The sequence below is a fragment of the Peromyscus maniculatus genome, chromosome 19 (genome assembly GCF_049852395.1).
Source record: "Peromyscus maniculatus bairdii isolate BWxNUB_F1_BW_parent chromosome 19, HU_Pman_BW_mat_3.1, whole genome shotgun sequence".
Taxonomy (NCBI): Eukaryota; Metazoa; Chordata; class Mammalia; order Rodentia; family Cricetidae; genus Peromyscus; species Peromyscus maniculatus.
Window position 1 is genome coordinate 23,464,854 of NC_134870.1, and position 20,832 is coordinate 23,485,685.

Below are 20,832 nucleotides of genomic sequence, written 5' to 3' on the forward strand. Positions count from 1 at the left end.
ACCCCATCCCCCCCACCACCACCACCTTTTCTTATGTCCAGCCTTTCTCTGAATCCCGTTGCTTGGGTTTGTTTTAAGTAACAAAGACTTCCTTCCCATGATTGTTGAGTCAGTCCTTTGAGTGGGTCCTGCTCTCTTCTCTCCCTCCATTACCTGTCCTGTGTATGGTACTGCAAACCTTCTTCCCCTTTAGAGACTAAAGGTGGCTTATCACATCACTCTCTAACCTGATCCCTAAGAAAGATGGTGATAGGTATGAAGAACAGGGACTTTAGAATTTAACAGCACAAGGCCTGGGTTTCTAATCATAATCACGAGGTATGTGATCTGGAGCAGATTTCTTTACCAATTGAAACTTGAATAGTCTCATGTAAGAATAATAAGGCTTCCTATCTGGAAGATGATGCGAGACACCAGATATGTAAGTGGCCATCACTGCAGTATCTAACACATGAAGGTATCAATAGACACTTTGGTGTCTGGGTCACTCAGTAAAGAACTCTGCTCATCAGGTCTGGTTTAGTTCCTTTGGTTAGACCAACCGCACTCCTCTCCACCTCTGTGCCTGGGCTCATACTATCACACCTGGAATACATACCTTATCTTTCAAAGTATGCTATTGATATCATATTTAAAGTTTGGAGTCCAGGGTTCCAGCTTTGTCCTATCAATGACTGAAAAGAGCATTTCTGGTTTGGGAGGAACATATGTATTTTACTAGCAAATCCAGGATTATTTCTTAGATAATGCATTCTGTGACTCAGTATACTGTCCTTTGAATGTACATACAAGACACTGAAATAGTTCAAATAAATATTAAGATCATTGGCTTCAGGATCAGAACACTTAGGCTTAAATGTTGGTCACTCTGTCACCTTGAGAAAAGCACTGCACCTCCCTGAGCCCTGAGCCATCTTTACAAAGAAAACAGAGGAGTCCCAACTCCAGGGTGTTCTGCAACCAGTAAAATCTATATGAAAAACCCAATACAAAGAGGATGTATGAGTTACTCGCCTCTGCTGTGACAAAATGCCTGATGAAAGAAACTGAAGAAAGGAGAGATTCATTGTGGTTAACAGCTCCAGGTCATTCCATCTGTAATGTTAGAAAAGCATGGTAGCAAGAGGAACAGGTGGCTGGTCACGTAGCATCCACACTCAGGAAGCAGGGAAAACTGAATGCTTGCACTCCGCTTCCTTTCCCCTTTGCATGCAGTCAGGAACCCCAGCCCATGCAAGTGGTACCACCCACAATTATGTTAACCTAGTCAAGACACTCCTTCATGGACAGGTGTGAAGACTGGTCTCTACGGTGTGTCTCAATCCCACCCAGCTGACAGCCAATTTTGACTACCACAGATCGTGATGGATCTTCTTGGGAAAGACTTGTTAAAATCCACAGACCTTAGATACCAAAAAGGGTTGTTACTTCAAGAAACCTGACTTTTAAAATCATAGTATTAAATATGACATTAAATACGTGACATTCCAAGAAAGGAAGAACTGTAGATAGTAGAAGGATGTGTTTCCCGGAACTGGGGCTGGGGAGGCAGGAGTGAGGTGATGGGGTGTAGATTGGATTTAGGGCAGAGAAACTCTTCCCTGTGCTACTGTAATGGTGGATACAGGTCACGAACTCATCCAAACCCACAGGCTGTACATCACAGAAGGCGACCCCTACTGTAAACCACAGACTGAGCAAGAGTAGCTCATCAATTATATCAAATGCAGCACACTAAAACAAGGCATCAAAACCAGCAGAATTTTGGAGGGAGGAGTCTTTATGTGGAGACTCTAGGCTTTACACTGTAGTGTTCTGTAAACCTAAAACCACTTTAGAAGTAGTCTATTACACGATATTAAATTTTTTTAAAAAAGCAAAACCTTGAACTGAAGTAAGCATTTAGTAAGTCAGTTGCTGTTGCTACTATTTCTTCCTATGAAAATGAGAATCAAGGACTTTTTTTTCCTTAAGAACAAGCCAAGATAACTTAGCCTAGAGTATGAGGGAAGGAAGGAGGGAACAGGCAACAAAGGGTGTGTGCTCCCTGTACAGACCTGTGTATTTTGTATGATTACTATGGGCCTGGACGTGTCTTCCTCCGCGTCTCTCTGAGGTCAGGCCTGCATGTGCAAGCTGCTCTTTTCTCCCAGGCTGTTCTCCTTCCCCACGATTCAACCACTGACACTCTTCCTCTTTTCATGACTGTGTCTGCCATATACCAGGGAACTGAAGACACAGAACAGCCAATTCAATAGCACATATTCAGGGCCCTTGGGAAAGCCACACAGGAAACAGGCTATGTTTGTATCTCACACCTCTGGGGATGCTGCCCACGCTGAAAGCCATGTATGACCACCCTACCCCCACCTCCCGCCCAGTTCTCAGAGAATTAAAAGCAAAACTCCAAGCCACACAGTAACTCAAAACAAATAAACAAAAAAAAAATGTAGTTTCAAATATAGAAACTCTGTCCTTCATACTGACTGTGTATGCAAGAGACATGTCTCAAAGCCTGTGAAAATTCAGATAGACTATTTAATGGAGGGGCCAAGGTGGAGGGAGTTCAGCCATCCTTCACACCAAGGGCTGTTAAAGTTCGTATGCCAAGCCCACCCAGCCCATGCCAGCCTCTCACCAGCTCTGTGAGGCAGCAACTTGCAGGATCCTAGATGCCAGTGAACCGTGAGGTGAGCAGCTCCTGGTGAGGAGTGTGAGTGCTTCGGAGGAGTCAGAGCCTGCAGCCAACAGGTTTGACTAGGTGATCGCTAAGGTTCTTTGAGTTCCCAGCATCTCATAACTTCAATTTTTTTGTTGTTGTTGTTCTTGTTGTTGGTTTGGTTTGGTTTCTTGAGACAGGGTTTCTCTGTGTACCCCTTGCTGTCCTGGAACTCACGATGTAGACCAGGCTAGCCCCGAACTCAGAGAGCCACCTACCTTTGTCTCCGGAGTACTGGGATTACCCAGATGACTTCAAAATCCGATGGGGGGTTTCTTTAGGGCTAAAATCTTACATGAAAAAAAATCATTTTATTCAATTACTTTGTGTCTATTCATCTCTCGATTTCTATTTTCATTTGCATAAGTGAAAGTGAGGGTGAATAATGAAGCAGAAAACATAATGAACACGCCATAGATAAGGGCCGAGCCCTTCTGATTCACATCCTCATTATTGTCTCCTCTGCCCTCTACCAAAAATAACTGCTCTTAGTATTCTGTGTGTGTTCTTTCAGACGTTTTTCAGACTCATATAGATCCAGAGAAAATAGGCAGGGTTTTTTTCATAAATGGTGTTATACTATTTGTTTTATTCTCCTTATAATAGTTATGTCTTATCCTACAGTGTGAAAAGCTGTTGTTTATTCAGCCACATCCTTATAGGCGCTATTCCAATCACTGTATTTTCTCACTAATACAAACAATGACAAAACTAATACCCCGTGGCAAATAAGTGGGTGCATTTTTCTAAGGTAGATACTAATAAGTGGAATTACTGAGTTAGTTAATTAGTGTTTGTTTTAATGGGTGTTACTGGATTGTTCCAGGCAGTGCCCATGCCAAATTGCATGCCTACATAGAGTCCATGTTCACAGGGTCATGAGCAGCAATGGTTCAGAGCACAAGGTCTGAAGACAAACTGCACGCCAACACTTACTAGTTCTGGGACCTTGGTCAAGACTACATTTTCGTGTCTCCGCTTCCATAAACACAGAACGACAGTACGGTGTTTCCTCGTGGTAAGTGGTTCTGGGGACTCCTAGAACACACTGTTTGAGCAACACCACCTTCACCGGCTTCTGATTGAGCTCCAAGCTTTTTTTTTTTTTTTTTTTTTTTTAACCAGAAGAGTTCATAGTTCCATCCCCAAACCTCTCTGTGAGTCAGGATTTTTCCAGACCCAGAGATTAAATGCCTGCCGGGCCCATTTGTCTCACACTTCTGTGCTTCTCTGTGATGTGAAGCCAGCGGGGCCCTGGGTGATGGGCCACCAGTGACTGTTTGTACGACCGTCTTGGCTAATGTAAACAGCTGAGTGCAAACTACAACATCTAAGAAGCTTCAGGGAATTTGAAGGCATTCTTGGAAGAGACTGACTTGTTTAATATTTAAAAAGCAAAATACTTCCACCCTGATTCCAGGTGTAAGACCATCCCTAGGGGTTACAGGACCAGGGCAAGTAACACAAAGCCAACCTCCCCAAGAATGAACGCTTTTATGCATGTGGAACTGGGTAAAAATGAACAAACATCAAAGACAACCTGGAGGGGGGACAGAAGTTGAAAGAACGTGGTAGCTGCAGGATGTAGCTTTCCTCTGTCCCTGGAAAGGACCTCAGAAGTGGACAGATGGGAGTGGGTCAGGGTTAGTTAACCCTGAAACCAACTTTGAGTCTCTCAGCCTCCGGTTCCCACTTCCTTGCCTCCAAAGGAGGGGGAGCCAAAGGGAAGAGTCTGGATGTCCTACATAGGCAAGTATCTCAAAGACTACCAAGTCGAGCTATTTTCAAGGGGGTTGTAAAAATATTAAATGGATTCTTCAAAGCAAATTTTTATAGAAAAGGACACTGCTACCCAGAGAGATTAATGACCTTCTTAGGTCACACAAATAGACAATGTCCTATGACACAGCCCAATGTCTTTTCCAAATGTAAGTCTCTCTCTTTAGCATACATAGTAAGCCAACTAAGCCAACCGACTCCCATCCTTACTGAAGCTTGCAAAGCGTGAATTCCTTCTCGGTCAGTTGCTTTGTGCTTAGGTCTGAATCAGCATAGCTGGTGGTTAAGAGCAAGGTTGGGACTATAGCTAACCTTCATGTAATTCTAAGTCCTATGCTCTGGACTTCCTCTTAAACACTTGACCAGTAGGCAAGACCCACAGGTCCTGGAAGTAATTCCCACCGTGTACTGAGCCAGCCACTCAAGTTTACCTGTTGTTAGTATATCACAACTTAGTATATATCGAAACAGCTCTCATGGTGTGGTGACACACCCAACAGCCACGGAACGAGCCACTGAAGCTCAAGATCCACCTTGTTCCAGCTTCTTTTTGGCAAACAGAGGAAATAAGGCATGCTGAGGAGCCAACTGGTCTACCAATTACCCAGACTTTCAACATGGAGTTGAGATCTATTCCGTGCTGGATTGGTTCTATACAAGCTTCAGTATTTCTTGATTTTTACATTGCTTTTTTTCACTGTTTCTCAACTCTAACTTGCTTTTTTTTTTTCTTTATGCTTCAATTCACTCTCTCTGTCACGTTTGCCTCAGATTTTAGTTTATGGAGATATGCTAGCTAGCTATCACTGCAAAATGGCAAAACACAGCTGTCATAGGAAATCTCAGCAAAAGTTAAAGCTTCTGTATTCGTTTCACAAGTGGTAGCTGGCCTGAACGTTCTCTTGGGAACCCGGGCGGGGAGTGAGGACAGGAAGTGTAGGAGGCCTGACCTAGCCTCCGTCCTCCCCGTATGTGAGGCTTGCTGTATAGAACTGGCTTTACTGCGATCAGAAGTTGCACACATTACAGGCAAGGGAACAGAGTTGGGAGCCAAAGCGGCTCTCCAGCCCACAGGACGACTCTCCTGCCTCTGAACTACTCACCTCAGTGTTAGTGCCATATGGCTTAGCACTGAGTGGAAAATGGTGCATTCCCAGTAAATGGTCCTTGAACCACACAGCTTCTTAAATATGGCAGGTATTTAATTCTTAGTCTGGCCTCAGCCAGGAACAAGAATACTGGGGACAGAGTAAGTAATAAAAATAACTGACTGATCACAAAGTCATCTTTCTCAGGACAAAGGAATTCCTCCTCACGGCCTCCTACTGCTCTTCTCCCCTTTCTTCCCTGTAGAAAGATCTTGGTTTTCCTTAACATCCCGTCTCTGCCTATGTGGCTGAGTTCCCTCCCACCACATTCGGAACACCTGGGTCACCCAGGAGAGCTTCGTCTTGTACATCCCCGGAACACCTGTGTCCATATTTTGCCTGCCAGGAGCAGAAAAACTCTCACCATGGCGCACTGGCAAAACAGAAAACATTCACGAGGCTTTGAGAGTGAGAAGGGGTGATTGCGGTTATGAAAATTGATTCACTCCTTCTCTAGGAGTGGAAAATGGGCATAAACCAGCCAAATATCTTACTCCAATTAAAAGTTAGAAAGCTTAAACTATCTGATCTCTCCAGTCAAGCGTCTGCCAACGCTATTGCAAAATGCCTTCCGTGTTCAATTAGGATACGTATTGCAGCACATCAACTATCACCAGGAGTACACAGAGCATTTCCACGGTGATTCTTACTAAAATCCCTACCTTCGTTCCCGTTCCCCATCAAGAAAGCTGAAGCCAAGTGGGAAACTACACCCAGATGATAAGTTAAAAACCCAACCATGAACCTACCACTATCGTTTTACTAAATGGACATGGCATCAAATTATCCTCTATTCACACCTATCTACCCGAAGATTAGCTCTCCCACCTCATCGGAGAAGTCTCTTTCTACCGTGGATGATGGCGGACACAGCAGCACACAACTGGCCAAAGTGCAGGGGGTGGGGGTGGGAAAGCATCTGTGGAGTACTCAGACACAAAAGGAGACATCTGTATCGCAACCCCTGCCTCCAAGGCTCAGGGACCATTTTAGAAGAGGGAGCAGAACGTTTGTAAGAGCTGGAGGTCAGGGAGGACCGGGGTGAAGCAATGTTTGGACATGACAGGCTTGCTGCATTCATGAACGCACAGCCGCTGTGGTGGCCTGCACATGATCAAGCCGGTCAGCTCGCAGCCCCCAGTGGAGAGCGACTCACAAGCCTCCATCCCTTGCTGTGGAGATATTGACAAGTGACGGCTTCTGTGGAGGGAGACATTTTTTTTCTTTAAGGCTGTGGCCCTCTGATCTGTTGGCATTGCTTCAGGGGGTAAGCCCATACTCAGGAGTATTTGAGCAGCCCAAACTGGACTTTGTGGAGTATTTTTTTTTAAAGAGAGAAAAAAGGGGACCCAAAGATGGGAGGGGTTAGCTGGGGTCTGGGAAGAGTTAAGTAGCAGAATGGGGGTGAATATGATTGAAATACATTGTATGTGTGAAATTCTTAGCAAATTAATTAAAATATTCCACCAAAATAAAAACAGTCATGAAAACTTTGACGGATAAATGACTTCTCAGTTCATTTCTCCTCTGCTCTCCAGCTCTGTGGATAGATTTTTCTGTCCCATGAGTCTCTGATAGGTGACCACCAGAGTCACACTCTGATCAGGTGACATAGTGCTGTGGGATGTCTTTTTGTACAGGCAAAAAAGGGGACTCATCACAGGGTCCTGGAAGGCTGAGGTACATTCCCACGCTGCCGCCTGAGACAGTCTGCACCATTCCAAACCCACGATTGAGAGAAAAGCACAGCGAACATGTGTCTCAGGTCCTAAGAGTAGCCCTGAGGGGCAGGTACTCAAGGTTATAGATAGAACAGTTGCCTGCTACATCTCGAGGGTCTGTACCTCAAGGTCATAGGTAGAACAGATATCCACTACAACATGGAGTGTGAATTGCTGGGTCTGAGAAGGTAATCACTGAAAGTCATTCCTAACACTTCTGGTCACAGTTCAGACAGCATGCCACTTGGAAACCTTCGATCCAAGAAGGAGTCATTCTAAGCAAAGATAGCTGTCTTGGGCTGCCAGGCACTCACAACACTAACCAGACACTAGCTCTAATTGCCTAAAGAAAATCCCAGGCACAATTTAAGTGTGCAGTGAAATATCTATCCACAGTGGGGGGAACCAATAAAAGACTTGGAAAGAAGTTACTTTCAAAAGGGGGGGAAAAAGCCAAGGTAAAAAGCAACATTTAAGTCGGGGGTGAGTGTGTCAGGGCGGCTGAGCTCCATTGCATCTCTGTATAAATTAGGAAATCAAAGCCAGAAACTTGCCATGGGCCCAGGGAGTGGAGGAAGAGGGCAGGCTTCAAAAGGGCGATGCTAATAGGCTCAGAGATCTGTCAGGGTTGGGAGCCAGGCACAGCCTTGCCTCCTGCTGGCTCCCGCCTTTCCTCACCTCCCTCACCTGTCCTGACTTCTTATTTTTCCAAAGTCTGAAAGAGGAGGTCAGACCAGGCCACACTGAAAACAGAATGATTCCAGGAACCTTACTGAGAAGTCCAAAAATATCTACCACCACGCAGGCAACTCTCTGCTCAGGCTTTTTTAATCAGGTCACGCTACTACAAACAGTATCATGGCGTGGATTCGTGGAACGGTGAACGTGAGCTCAACTGAGTGAGGATCGATACAGGGGTCAGAGTGAACATTCTATCGACGTTTTTACTTCTCAACAGTGTGACTTTATAGGTCCACACAACTTTCTTTGAACTTTCAGGTCTCTGTGCTAATTTTCAAGACAAGACAAATACTCTGGAGGTTTACTTGTGATCCTATTACACCGAGGTTGCACAACCGTGTTGAAGGGAAAAATTATGCTGTAATGAAATCCTTCTAGGAATCCAGGAATGAAGTTTCCGGAGTGCGGCCCAAGATGACGTCACCTTATGCTGGATTCTGGGATATCAGAACTGACTGAAGGCACTAGCATGAAGACGCTCAAGGAGAAAACACCTTTCTTGTGAACTGTCTCCACAGGAGATGCCCCATCTCCTTCAGAAGACACTGAGATCTCGCTGTCTCCATGGTTACTGTCAACATTTCACCCACCACCTGCCATGTGTTTCTTTGAACTGTTTCCTTCATTTCTACCCTTCTTGCCTGTGCTAACTATTTGTATTTTAATCCAGTTGGTGCTTAGACTGGTTCAGAAATCATCTTGCTGGCCTCCCAGAATCCAGTCTCTTCCTCCTTCAATCCTTCCAAACTCAGTGTTCAAGTGAAAGGTGCTTTTCCCCATATTTTCAGGGTAATCATGAATATGGTACAGATAGATACCGTATATATTTTAACTGTATTTCATGATCCTCACTGGCATGTGATACTATCATTTATAAAAAACAAGGCAAAATCCAGTTACAGTAACACATAATAGATACTTCACATGAAAATGTCTTGTATTCGGGAGTACTATTTCAATGTAAAGGTTTTTTTAAAATAAAGAACATTTGGGAACCATTTGTAACATGTTCTATGCATAATTTTATGGTTCAAGTCTCATAAAAAGTTTCAACAATGAGAGAACTGGAGACGTGGTCAAGATGGCGGAGGTGAGGAGGTATTTTCTCAACCAGGACCATGATGGTGGGTGTAGGCTCTGCTTTAGCACAGCCAGGTGTTTGGTGTCTATGCATCAATTCTCTTGATCTGAGCAGTGGTTGTCCATTTTGTCGTTATTTTTATTACTATTAAGCTTGTTCTTTGACAATGTTTATAATGCATTCTGAAAACATTCACCCCTCCTAAAATTTATCCCCATCACTCCCATATCAACTTATCCTTCTTTCCACAAGGTCTTTCCCAAGATTCGTGTCTTTTTCTCTTGTTTCATGATCCACTTAGTTTAACTAGGGACATCTGTGTAACCATGTCTGCAGCTATCCGCTGGAGCCTGTGGAGACACCAATGAGTGCCTAGCTAAAGACAATGGGTCCCCTATCCCAGAATCCATCAGTGGCCAATAGTTCAGCAAGAAGGGTGTGGTGACTGATCTTGTTTGTCACCTGACTACCTACAGAATCAACTAAAACCCAACGGATGGGCACCCCTGCGAGGGATTTTCTTAACTGGATCATCTGAAGTGGGAAGAGCCCCCCCCCACACACACACACAAAGCTAGGCCACACTTTCTGGTGGCAGCCCACATAAAAAGACATGGAAGGAGGAGGCTTTTCGCTTTTTGCCTTCTTTCCCTCACTCTCGCTGGCAAGTTCATCTATCCTGTGCTGAGGCGTGCATTCACCGGTATTAGAATCCACTTCTTTGGGATTCCAACATGGGCTGAAGACCTGAAAACTGTCTGAGACATCAGCCTGAACAACTACTGGGTTCTTGGCCTTTCTATCAGGAGAAGCCCTTTTTAAACTAGCTGGACCACAGCCTGCAAGCCATTCTAATAAATCCCTTTTTAACACATATTCATTCTATCAGTTCTGTTTCTATAGAGAACCCTGATCAATGCAGAGGGGTATGGTCCCATGAACCTCTGCTCCACCAATAACAGACTGTTGGCAGGGCAAATCTTGTGCAGGCCTAGTGCAAGTAATCACAGCTGCTATGAATTCATGATTACGATAATTGTATCATGCCCAGAAGATGGCAAACCTGTCCTTGGCACAGGTTTTTGTTTGCATGAGATGCCTGGCTTGGAAAGTCATGGTAATGACTGCTGAATGCTGATACTTAAGAGTGGTGGATGCCAAGCACCAATAGAAACAGAGGACATGGCATGAGAGATTAAGGGCACATCTTTTTAGTGAAGTCTTTCTTATTTCCCCAGGGCTGGTTAGGCTCCATTCTGCTCTGTGTTCCATGTATCTTCTGCACATCTCCCTTGTATCAGTTATCACATTGTACTGTGTTTGACGGCAGAAAGAACCATAAAAACATAACTGTGTCATTTTATGGTTAGATTTCATAACTATGATACTCCAGCAGCTGCTATATTACCACTGTGAACAGTTTGAAGTGCTTTTCACTAGGTTATCTTAGTCTCCACTCTGGGAAACACTTCGCTTTAGATATAGGAACATAGCCAATAACAGCAGGTATGGAAAATGCTGATGAAAGATCATCCTAATGTAACCATGCAAAAGTCTAAACATCTTACAGAAAGAAAGCTTTTAATTAAAAATGGAAGGCACATTCTAGAAAATTATTATGGTTCTGATACTATATGTACATATACATAATCATATATATTATGATTCCTTGTTGCCATTCAAATATCACATAAAATAAATTATGTGATTCATGCACCCAGTAATTTTATTTGCTTTTTCAGCACAATATGTTTTACTCCATTATTCTAAATGGTTCTAGAAACTGCATATTTTTAAGGAATCATGAAAATGATTTAGAGAATTTATTTTTGTCAGTATAAATACATTAAATCAAAACCTAACCACAAATAATCAGCCCAACAAAGCGTGTTGTGTGAAACCTCCATCGGATCTGGATCCACTAGAAAATTGGACTCGGTGAGCTGTCCACATTTTAGATAAGACCTAAAACCCCTGGGCAAGTGACAGTGGTCTTTGACTCAGCAATTATTCACATAAAACGTGTATCAATTTGTCCCCAATAGCAGGTCAGTCCATAAGCGGTGGTGCATGTGGATGCAGGAAACAGACTGTCCTTGAATGATCACCAGAGACATAAGTCAAGTCAGACATCGAGGAAGCCAGGTTAGTGTGGCTACCTTCTTCATTATGTAAGAGATGGTAGCTGCAGCTTGCTCTGAGGTATGAGGAGAAGAAGTAAGGACAGCCTCAGTCCTGTGTGTGAAAGCTCCAGGATGTAGTGCCATCATCTCAGGGCAGCCATGCTGAGAGGATGAAGGATCATGGGTAAAAAACTGGCTGAAAACCTTCGAGAGAACAGTTACCAAAAAAGGGAAAGCTGGGGAGTAATAATCAAGTTCTGGTGCACAATTGAACAGCATACATCCTGTTCCAATTATCAGCTATTCTTCTCCAAGATGGCTCACACACATGGCCAGTAGGCTAGTCCTGGCTGCTGCCTGGAAACCCAGTGGGGGCTGCCATCTGGGATCCTCTTTGCCATGGGGACTGTTTGGACTTCCTCACACCTTGGCTGCTAGCTCCAACTGTATGTTCCAAGAAACAAGGAGTCTCTTAGTGCCTGGGTCCAGAAACTATGACATTATGGTTTCTTCTACATTCTGTTGTTCAAGCAGCCATGGATATCATGAAATTTCAAGGGGATAGGACATGGGCTGCACTTCTTGAAGGACCATCAAACAACCACAGCATCCTTGACTTGCCACACACCTTAATACTTGACATGTGAAATCCTATTCATTGCAACATTTTTATGAACACAAAGGACTGACAATAGGCTAAATGTCCTTACTGTAGTCCTGAATAAGTAAATTAACTTAATTTTATAAAACAAAATACTATCTAGCCATAAAAATAAATGGAAATGTTTTAATGTAATGTTATGGAAATATACAAAAATTGCTATTTTTTTTAGTTTTAGGTTAATTGACTATAATTCATATAACATAAAAGTCACCATGTGAGCCATTTTGAAGTACATAATCAAGTAAATTCCAGTGTATTTGATTTGGTGCCTAGTTATTACCACTAATTCTAGAACCAAGCATCATTTCTGAAAGAATTTCAACACACAGTAGGTAGTCAGTTTCCTCTCTGCCCACAGTAGGTAGTCAGTCCTCATTCTGTCCACCCTCAGTCCCTGACACCAGTCCTCTGAAGTCGAGGAAAGGAAAGTCTAAGAGTGCTTGTAGCAGACTTTCTTGGACTGCCAGCCCCAGAATCATGACACAGAAACTTACTATTAATCATGAATGCTCAGCCTTAGCTTAGGCTTATTTCTAGCTAGCTTTTTTCTATAGCTTAAATTAGTCCATTTCTATTCATCTACATGCTGCCCTGAGGCTTGTTTATCTCATCTATGTACTGTCCATCCCACTTTCCTGCTTCCTCTGTGTCTGGCTGACTGGGCCCAGGCTGGCTGGCTCCCCTTTTCTCTCTGCCCCGCCTATCCCTCCTCTGCCTAGCTATTGGCCATTCCACTTTTTATTAGACCAATCAGGTGCCTTAGGCAGGCAAGGTAAAACAGCAACACATCTTTACATAGTTGAACAAATGCAGCATAAACAAAAGCAGCACATCTTTACACAGGTAAACAACTATTCTGCAACACAAACAAACGTAACCCATCTTTACATCGGTAAACAAATATTCTGCTCCACAACAAATGCTTGCATCCTTGCTTCCTTAAGGGCCGCTAGAGATGGTGACTTAGAAGAGTTTGACATCCTTAACCCATTTCACCACGAGGACAGAGAGTCAAACCAGAGGGGCTCAGTGTCTGGTGGTGTCCCAGGGACCTTGATCACACAGCTGCACATTCTCACCCAGTGCATGTAGAAAATCATAAGTAAACTGCTAGCAGATGTTGCTGCTGACCATTGAAGATGAATATAGGCAGGGTGGTGTTTGAGTTTTGCTTTTTATTATTGCTATAAAACATCAGTTGCATCCTGTGTTTTTTCCCACTGAGCAGACCAAGGTCACAGATGGATTCCATTTTTCAAAAGCAGTGAGACATCACTGCAAATTTCACATAAAATGTACAGCTATCTAGCTGTACTCAAAATTGTGAGGGGCAGTGGCAAGTGGCAGCCATTGGCAATAATCAGGTAGCGATGGCAGACAGCTGCTGTTTTGGACGAGTTAGACACACCCGAGCATGCCACGGCACTTATTGGCTCCTTTCTCTAATGAATTAACAGCCTGGCCTCTGATAGCCCTGGACATCATAAGCTTCTGAGAAGAGTGTGCAGAAGTTTGCCTTCTAACCATGCTTCATGGTTAGACAAAATCCTCTAAATGAAAAATTGTGTCATCTGGTATTTTTTTTTTTTTATAGCAGTCTTGATTTCCCTACACTCAAAATGAATAATGGCTGCTACCCCTAAGGGTCCAGCAAATGAGCAAAAAATACAAAGTTTCTGAGTGGGTGAATAATCACTGAGTCTGATTAATTTGAGGCACATCCAGATACTTCCAGTCACATGGCAAATGGTCAGTATATAGTGGGCCTCATCAGTTCACACGAGCTCACTTAGAATATGGCCAGAATGACTGGAAAGCCATGAGAGGGGAATAATGCCAGCAATACAAATATTTCAAAAGTATAAATTTATTTGCATGTGTATATCCACCTCTCATACAGATACGGACTCTACACTGACAGTAGTTGAGGAGAAAAGGATGTTTATCAAAGAGGAAGCAGGGAAGCACAGAGCTGCTTGAATGATTCGACACAACACCATGACTGAAGTCTCAGGCTCTACAGCCAGGTGGAGAAAGAACAAACTCCATCATGAGAACTCTGTCAGGAGCGGTAGATTAGTTTGGAAGGGATATACTTTGAGAAATGTGATCAGCTTAAGTAAGGTCACCAAAGTGTGATCAAATACATCAGAGCAGAGGGCAAAGGCCGATACAGGCATCCAAAGAGCAGCTAAATGCTAACCAAATCCAAGTCTATGTGAGTGAATGTCTTGATGGAGAAACGTATTTCTGCAGCTGAGTCAACATGGGCCAATATTACAGTACCTGTGATTGGCTTAAGATTCCAGTGCCAATGTGTGAGATCGTGTACATGCCACTGAGCTTCAGTGGCACCTCTAGAGGTAGACTACTGCCCTTGGAACACCAGTAATAATGCAGGAGTGGTGGGCAGTTTACAGTCACAGCTCCCCGTCTCTCCACGATCACTTGAGGAGATTCTTTAGCATGAGATTTATAGTTAATACATCAAAAGTGGGTTTTCCTTGATGAAATCAATGGCTTAATTAGCATAAAAAGATTTAAATCCATTTTAAATGCTAAATTAAGTTGGCATCAATAAGTGTGAACTGGTTGGAATATTACATAAATGAGTAATCTAGGTTGTATTTGTATTTTGCCCCTCAAATGATATGCTGTAGTCCTAACCGCTGGTGCTTTATTGGGACAGCTATGACCAGTTTGAGTAAGGTGGGACATTTTCTGAGTGACCACCCCTCTGCTCATAAGAACACACACACACACACACACACACACACACACACACACACACACACACACACACACACAAAGTGCCACATGAAGACAGAGGTTGGAGTTATGCAGTAATATACCAAGGAATGCTAAGTAGTGAAGGACGCTACTTCCAGGTGGATTCTACCCAGTTCTGGGTGTTTTGCGTACAACTGATATCTAGGCTACAGAAACATGAGAAGACAAATTTTTGGTGTTTTTAAGACCTTCAGTTTGTGACAGTTGGCTATTTTGATACTAACAATAAGATATAAAATTCTTGAGAGGACCATAACACACACACACACACACACACACACACACACACACACAAGTGTGTGGAGGTGATGACTAATGGAATTTTCCCAAGTCCCAGCCCTGAGAAAATTCCTCCTCCCAGAGTCCTAGGGCAGATGCTACATCCGGTGTGGGGTATCTGAGGGAAAAGAATCTACATACACTATGCTTTTTTGTCCATTTACTTTATTCCCTTATGACAAAATTCTATCTGTACAGCTTCAGTTTGGTCCCGAATCTCAGTTCCTCTCTGAGCCTACTTTTTCTGTTCCTTCGTAGGCCTGGTAATAACTAAGCCCTGATGCTTTTGGTCTCATCTTCGTCCCCTGTTCCTTCATCCTCCATCTTTTCCTCCTCTCCTCCTCTCCTGATCTGATTCACCTACAGTCTACAAGAAACTTTTCCTTGCTCCTCACTCCTCAGCCTGAGCCATTCTGCCTTACCATCTCCAGAATCTCTGTCTTCGCCTCTTCTCTGTGGCCACACAGTTCTGTGTCAGCCTCTGGAATCCGCTCCAGTCCTCACTGCACCAGGTTATGCAAAAACCTCCTTTCTTCTCAGCCAATTGCTCTGGAAAGCCACTAGGCCTGAAGGCCAGGGATGGTCCGAGCTTCATTTGCACAAGAACAAAGCTGTGCCTCTAAGGCCTGCTTGTCTCCTGAGGGTGTGGGGGGAGTGAGCTACCTAGAGGTTCAGCAGGTCTGAGAAGCTGAACCGTTTGCCAAATGGTCTCGTAGTATATGGGCCCACAAGAAATTCATAGCAAGGCGCAGCTGAATATTAAAGCTGTATAGCACCTAATGTTCCATAATAAATGGCCACACTGCTGGGAAGGGCTTCAGAAACTGTGTTCCAGCCAGCATTCCTTGACATCTGGGAGTAAGGCATCCCCAGTTGGCATCTGGGTCACATCACTATTTAATAACATTTACCAGCATTATTAACCTATATAAGGTTAATTTGGGCATCCCTCAGCTGGTAAAGTAGCAGTATTTAACTCAAGTACAGTTGTTAAAATTAAAAATACACCTAATATATTTATCCTAATGTCTTAGACACATAAGAACTCATAAAAAGTCCAGGTGAGGGAAAGATGTTTGTAAATAAGCTTTAGGGTTTTGTTTGCTTGTTTTATGGTAACTAATTGTCATTTACTGCTATTGTCATAGTAAAGATTTATAAAAGTGAAAATACTTTTAAAAAGACACTTGATTTTAGGCTTAAATGGTGTTTTACTGGCACAAATGACTGAGGCAGGGGTTAGTTAATAAATAATCAGAAAAGCCAGAGGGAAGAAAGGCTGGCTTGGATTTCTGTCGCCACTCTAACAGCTTACCCAAGCCAGCCCAGACTCATTATCTTATAACTGCATAGGACAGACCTCCAGCTGGGGACCACTTAGCTACAATCAAGGTGTCCCAAACTGCATCTCTCTCCAAGCGCTTCTTCAAGTCATTAGGAGAAATTTAGGTGTTCCCGGTTGTGTGGCCAGGACTCTCACTCTCCCACTGGATGCAGCCTGAGAGCTGTAGCCAGCTTCTAGAGGCCAACTGCATGGGAAATAACACACGCTCAGCAGGGGCCTTTTGTGAGGACACTGTTTTGTCCATCACAGAAGACAGCAGAGGAGCAGGCAGAGCCCTATTAACTCTGTCAGGCTTCACACCTTTTCTTCTGATCCACTCGTCTCCTCTTCATCCCTACCAGCTTTCTCTCCACAAACCAGGGCAGTCGAAAGGGTTTAAGCAGAGACAGAAACAAGTAGTGAAAGGCAAAAATCGGTAGCCATCTTGAGAGATGCTTCCCTACCCCGCCTCCTCCAAAGGTATTTGCTGACCAGCAGTTTTAGAAGTGATCAGAAGTTGAACTTAAGGCTGGGACAATAAATCTATGTATCCTGGACTTGCAAAAACAAAATATGAGGAGTGCTGTGGGATGTTCTGTATGTCCTGTGGGAGCCTGTTCTTGGGTTCCTCGTGGCTTTACCCAGCAAGTCTGCATAGAGGATGATTAGGACCATGGGCCTGAGTGCAGGTGTCTGAGATGGTCTGCACTTGGTTGTGCTGTGGGATGGTCTGTATGTCAAGTTTCTCTGATTGGTCAATAAATAAAACCTGATTGGCCATGGCTAGGCAGGAAGTATAGGCGAGACTAACAGAGAGAAGAAATAAAAGAACAGGAAGGCAGAAGGAGTCACTGCCAGCTGCCACCCTGACAAGCAGCATGTGAAGATGCCAATAAGCCACAAGCCGCATGGCAGGGTATAGATTTGTGGAAATGGATTAATTTAAGTTATGAGAACAGTTAGCAAGAAGCCTGCCACGGCCATACAGTTTGTAAGCAAAATAAGTCTCTGTGTTTACTTGGTTGGGTCTGAGCGGCTGTGGGACTGGCGGGTGACAAAGATTTGTCCTGACTGTGGGCAAGGCAGAAAACTCTAGCTACAGGGGGGCAATGGACTCAGCTGACCAGAAGTTGACCTTAGAGGAGTGTAGGACTGCAACAATAGATCTGAATGTGTCAACAAAAGCAGGACATAGGGAGTAAAAATTGATGTCTCTATAGATACCCTGAATCCTGTTAGCAATTAGTAACCTTATGCTTACCTCACCCCTAGCCCCCTAGTCCAATCCCAAGCTGCATGTAAACTTTTCCTATGTAAACCCCTTAAAGTGAGTGCTCGGGGCCGTTCTCCTCCACTGGCTGTGCCGGATGCTGGACTGTGGACCAAGCTTGTTTTGTTAGTAAAAACCTCTGTGTGCTTGCTCAGATAATGGCTCTGTGGTGGTCTTGCTTGGGGGGTCTTGCGACCTGGGCACAACAGTAGCAGAGTAAAGGTAGATGGGAAAGGATGATTGTTGCTGTGAGGGTTCTCAGGGGCTGAGGAGTACTGGACGGGAAGAGCATTTCCGGCTTGCGCCAGATCTGGTTGCCTACAGCTCTTCAAGGTGCCACACAATCTCGGGGTAGAACGCATTCACATTCAGGCATTCAGCTACCTGTTATTTTTGAACTCTCCATATATTCTTCTCTTTATCACTCCTAATGCTAAAATGAATGTCTGTTATTAACACCATATGTGTCATCTGTGTTAAAACTGGATCTATAAGAAACTTTTTTAAAAAGTCCACATTTTTTTAAAAGTGTAAAATCATTCTGAGCTCTGCAGGCTTTTGATTCTTAAATGACTTTCTCTCTAGCTACATGTTTAATCTAAGGAGCATTTTCCCCCATTGGAGTTCTTTCTTGCTTTGTGTGTTTTATAAGCGATCTGAGTGTTAGTTATTTAGCAGCGCTCTTACCCTTCGTGGAGATGTCACGAAACATGACAGAATCCACTAACAAGAGTTTCATTAAGATGAAAGGGACAGATGAGTGCTCAGGCCTGCGGAGAGACACGTGTGTGGAGAAGAGGAAGAAGAGGAAGCCGGGAATATGGCGCCAGCTTATAAAGGCTGGGTGGTGCAAGCGCGTACACAGGTCGACATAGCTACTCCACGCATGCGCAGATCACATGGTTGCATTGCACGCTCTTACGCAATCATGCAAAGCCACAGGGTCCTGGTCACGCAAGACGCCGTGACCCGGAAATGGCTATTTTGACCTGGAACTGGCTAGGCGGAAGTGTCTAGGTCTGCCGGGCTTGTGCAAACATGCCCAGCCGTGGGGGTGTGTTGTGAATCTGGGGAGTGTCTGGGACGAGACTTTAGGGTAGCTTGTTTGGAGCTGGTACTTTGAGAATGAGCTGAACTGCCTTATTCTTTGACTTACGATGGGGGTGACCTTTGGAGAACACACTGTCAGGATGGTGTGGCTTTGGGGCAGAGGGAAGAGAAACACTTCTTCCAGGGAGAGTAGTCTGGGAGTATCTTGTAAAGCCTGATGATCTGACCCTCTGACCCATTTTCAGGCCTGTCTCGGTTACCTCCTCCTGGCTGCTCATCACAGAGCGATGGCCTTCTAACGCCCTTTTCCACTCCCCACTAGTAAAGCAGTTCAAGCAGGATGACTCAGATAGACTTGGCACAGCAGATCTAAAACAGTAATATCCATCCACCCTTGTGGAGAATCAGGTAACCAAAGAGTTGTACTTTAAACTCCAAACACTGTTAAAATACAGATGCCATGGGGGGTGGGGGTGGGGGTGGGGGAGACAACTTTACCAGGCACTCACTCACTAAAGAGAAGAATGTCTTAATCACACCGTTTTCCAAACAATCTTACAAGAAGAGTTCTAGAGAAGAAATGTGAGGGATGATGTACTCTGTTTTGTTTACTTCCTTTGCCAGGAAGCTCCTTAGAATTTTCTCTTCGTAAACATCCCATTCACTATTCAATTTTAAAATAATACTTCCCCTAAAAGCATTTTAAAATGGAGGCCCTTTGAGACAAATATCAAAAGAGAATAAATAATGTTCTCTGCCAGAAGCTGTTGTTAAACAATCAGCAACAGAAAAAATAAATAAATAAACCTCCTAGTTACTTTTCTCTGAATCACTTTCCAGAAATACATTAGATAAAAAAATTCAATTTGGATAACACAGAATTTCATGCAACAGTATATATAGTGACTTATGTCCAAATAAAATTCCTTAGACCACTAGATTGTTCTCAGACCACTAGACATTGTCCTCTAGTATCTCTTAACATTGTGGATAAAGCAATGTTACCGTCCACAAACACTATTCAGAAACAGCCAAGGAAAGATAGCTGTCACTTCTGGAGCATCCAGCTTAACTCTTAACAATATTTCTGGCTAGTAGAAGCGATTTCCAGTTGGTAAAAGGAACTCTGTCTTGTATGGCTTTCTTGGCTTCACATGCCGATTTCATCAACAAGGAGTGATGACAGGGATAAAGGGGGAGGGTAGAGCATGGGTACCAATCTGTCAGCCCCCTCATCACCTAGGCCAGGAGAACCAAAGCAGTTCAGTGCCCACGGGCAGTCTCAAGAGAGGAAAGTGGTGTCTAGAGGCAGGGGGCACTCAACTCTCTCACTTTGCAAAACAAAAGAAAATCATTCTACCCACATAAAGTAATAAACTAGCCATCATTTTATTTTTATTGAAAGACAAAGGCACAAGCACTGTAGAAACTCCCTATCTGACTGTTTGTACCTGTAACACTAATCAGATCTCATTTCCTGTTTATTGTTTTGTAATGCCTTGTTTTGGAAATACATGTTTGTGTGGGTGTGGGTGTGCTTGTGTATGTATGCTTGTGTGTGTGTATGTGTGTGTGTGTGTGTATGTGAGGGATTTATAGACCTATGTGTACACACAGAAACCAGAGGAGGACATCTGGCAACCTGTGTGTGTTTGGTGTGTGTGTGTGTGTGTGTGTGTGTGGCAGGGGTGGGGGACGGGATGATTAAACACCTGTGTGTACACACAGAAACCAGAGGAGGACATCTGGCATGCTGTGTATGTGTGCACGAAGGGGTGGGGTTACACACCTGTGTGTACACACAGAAGCCAGGGGAGGACATTTGGCAACCTGTGTGTGCGTGTGTGTGTGGGGGGGTGTGGTGGTGGTGGTGGTGGGGTTACACACCTGTGTGTGCGTGGGGGGGGGGTTACACACCTGTGTGTGCACACAGAAACCAGAGGAGCACATCTGGCAGCAGCCTGCTCCATCACTCTGTCTTATCCCTTGAGACAAGATCTCTCACTGATTCTGGCACTAACCCGATGCCACCGAGCCGCAGAGGTACTCCCACCCCTTCCGAGGCGCTGGGGTTACAGACGCATGTAACACATGTGCCTGGATCTTCACAGCAGTGCAGCCTCCCTAGTGCTGCCCACAACAC

General features: G+C 44.1%; 1 long non-coding RNA gene across 1 annotated transcript in view; it reads left to right on the top strand.

The window, feature by feature from the left end:
• The window catches only part of LOC121824073 (uncharacterized), a 32,358-nt gene extending 13,220 nt beyond the window's left edge, over positions 1 to 19,138 (top strand). The window contains exons 2-4 of the long non-coding RNA XR_013046019.1: positions 3,594 to 3,737; positions 11,235 to 11,334; positions 18,935 to 19,138. This is a non-coding gene — a long non-coding RNA (uncharacterized LOC121824073). The remainder of the gene's footprint in view (positions 1 to 3,593; positions 3,738 to 11,234; positions 11,335 to 18,934) is intronic.
• The last annotated feature ends 1,694 nt before the right edge of the window (positions 19,139 to 20,832 follow it).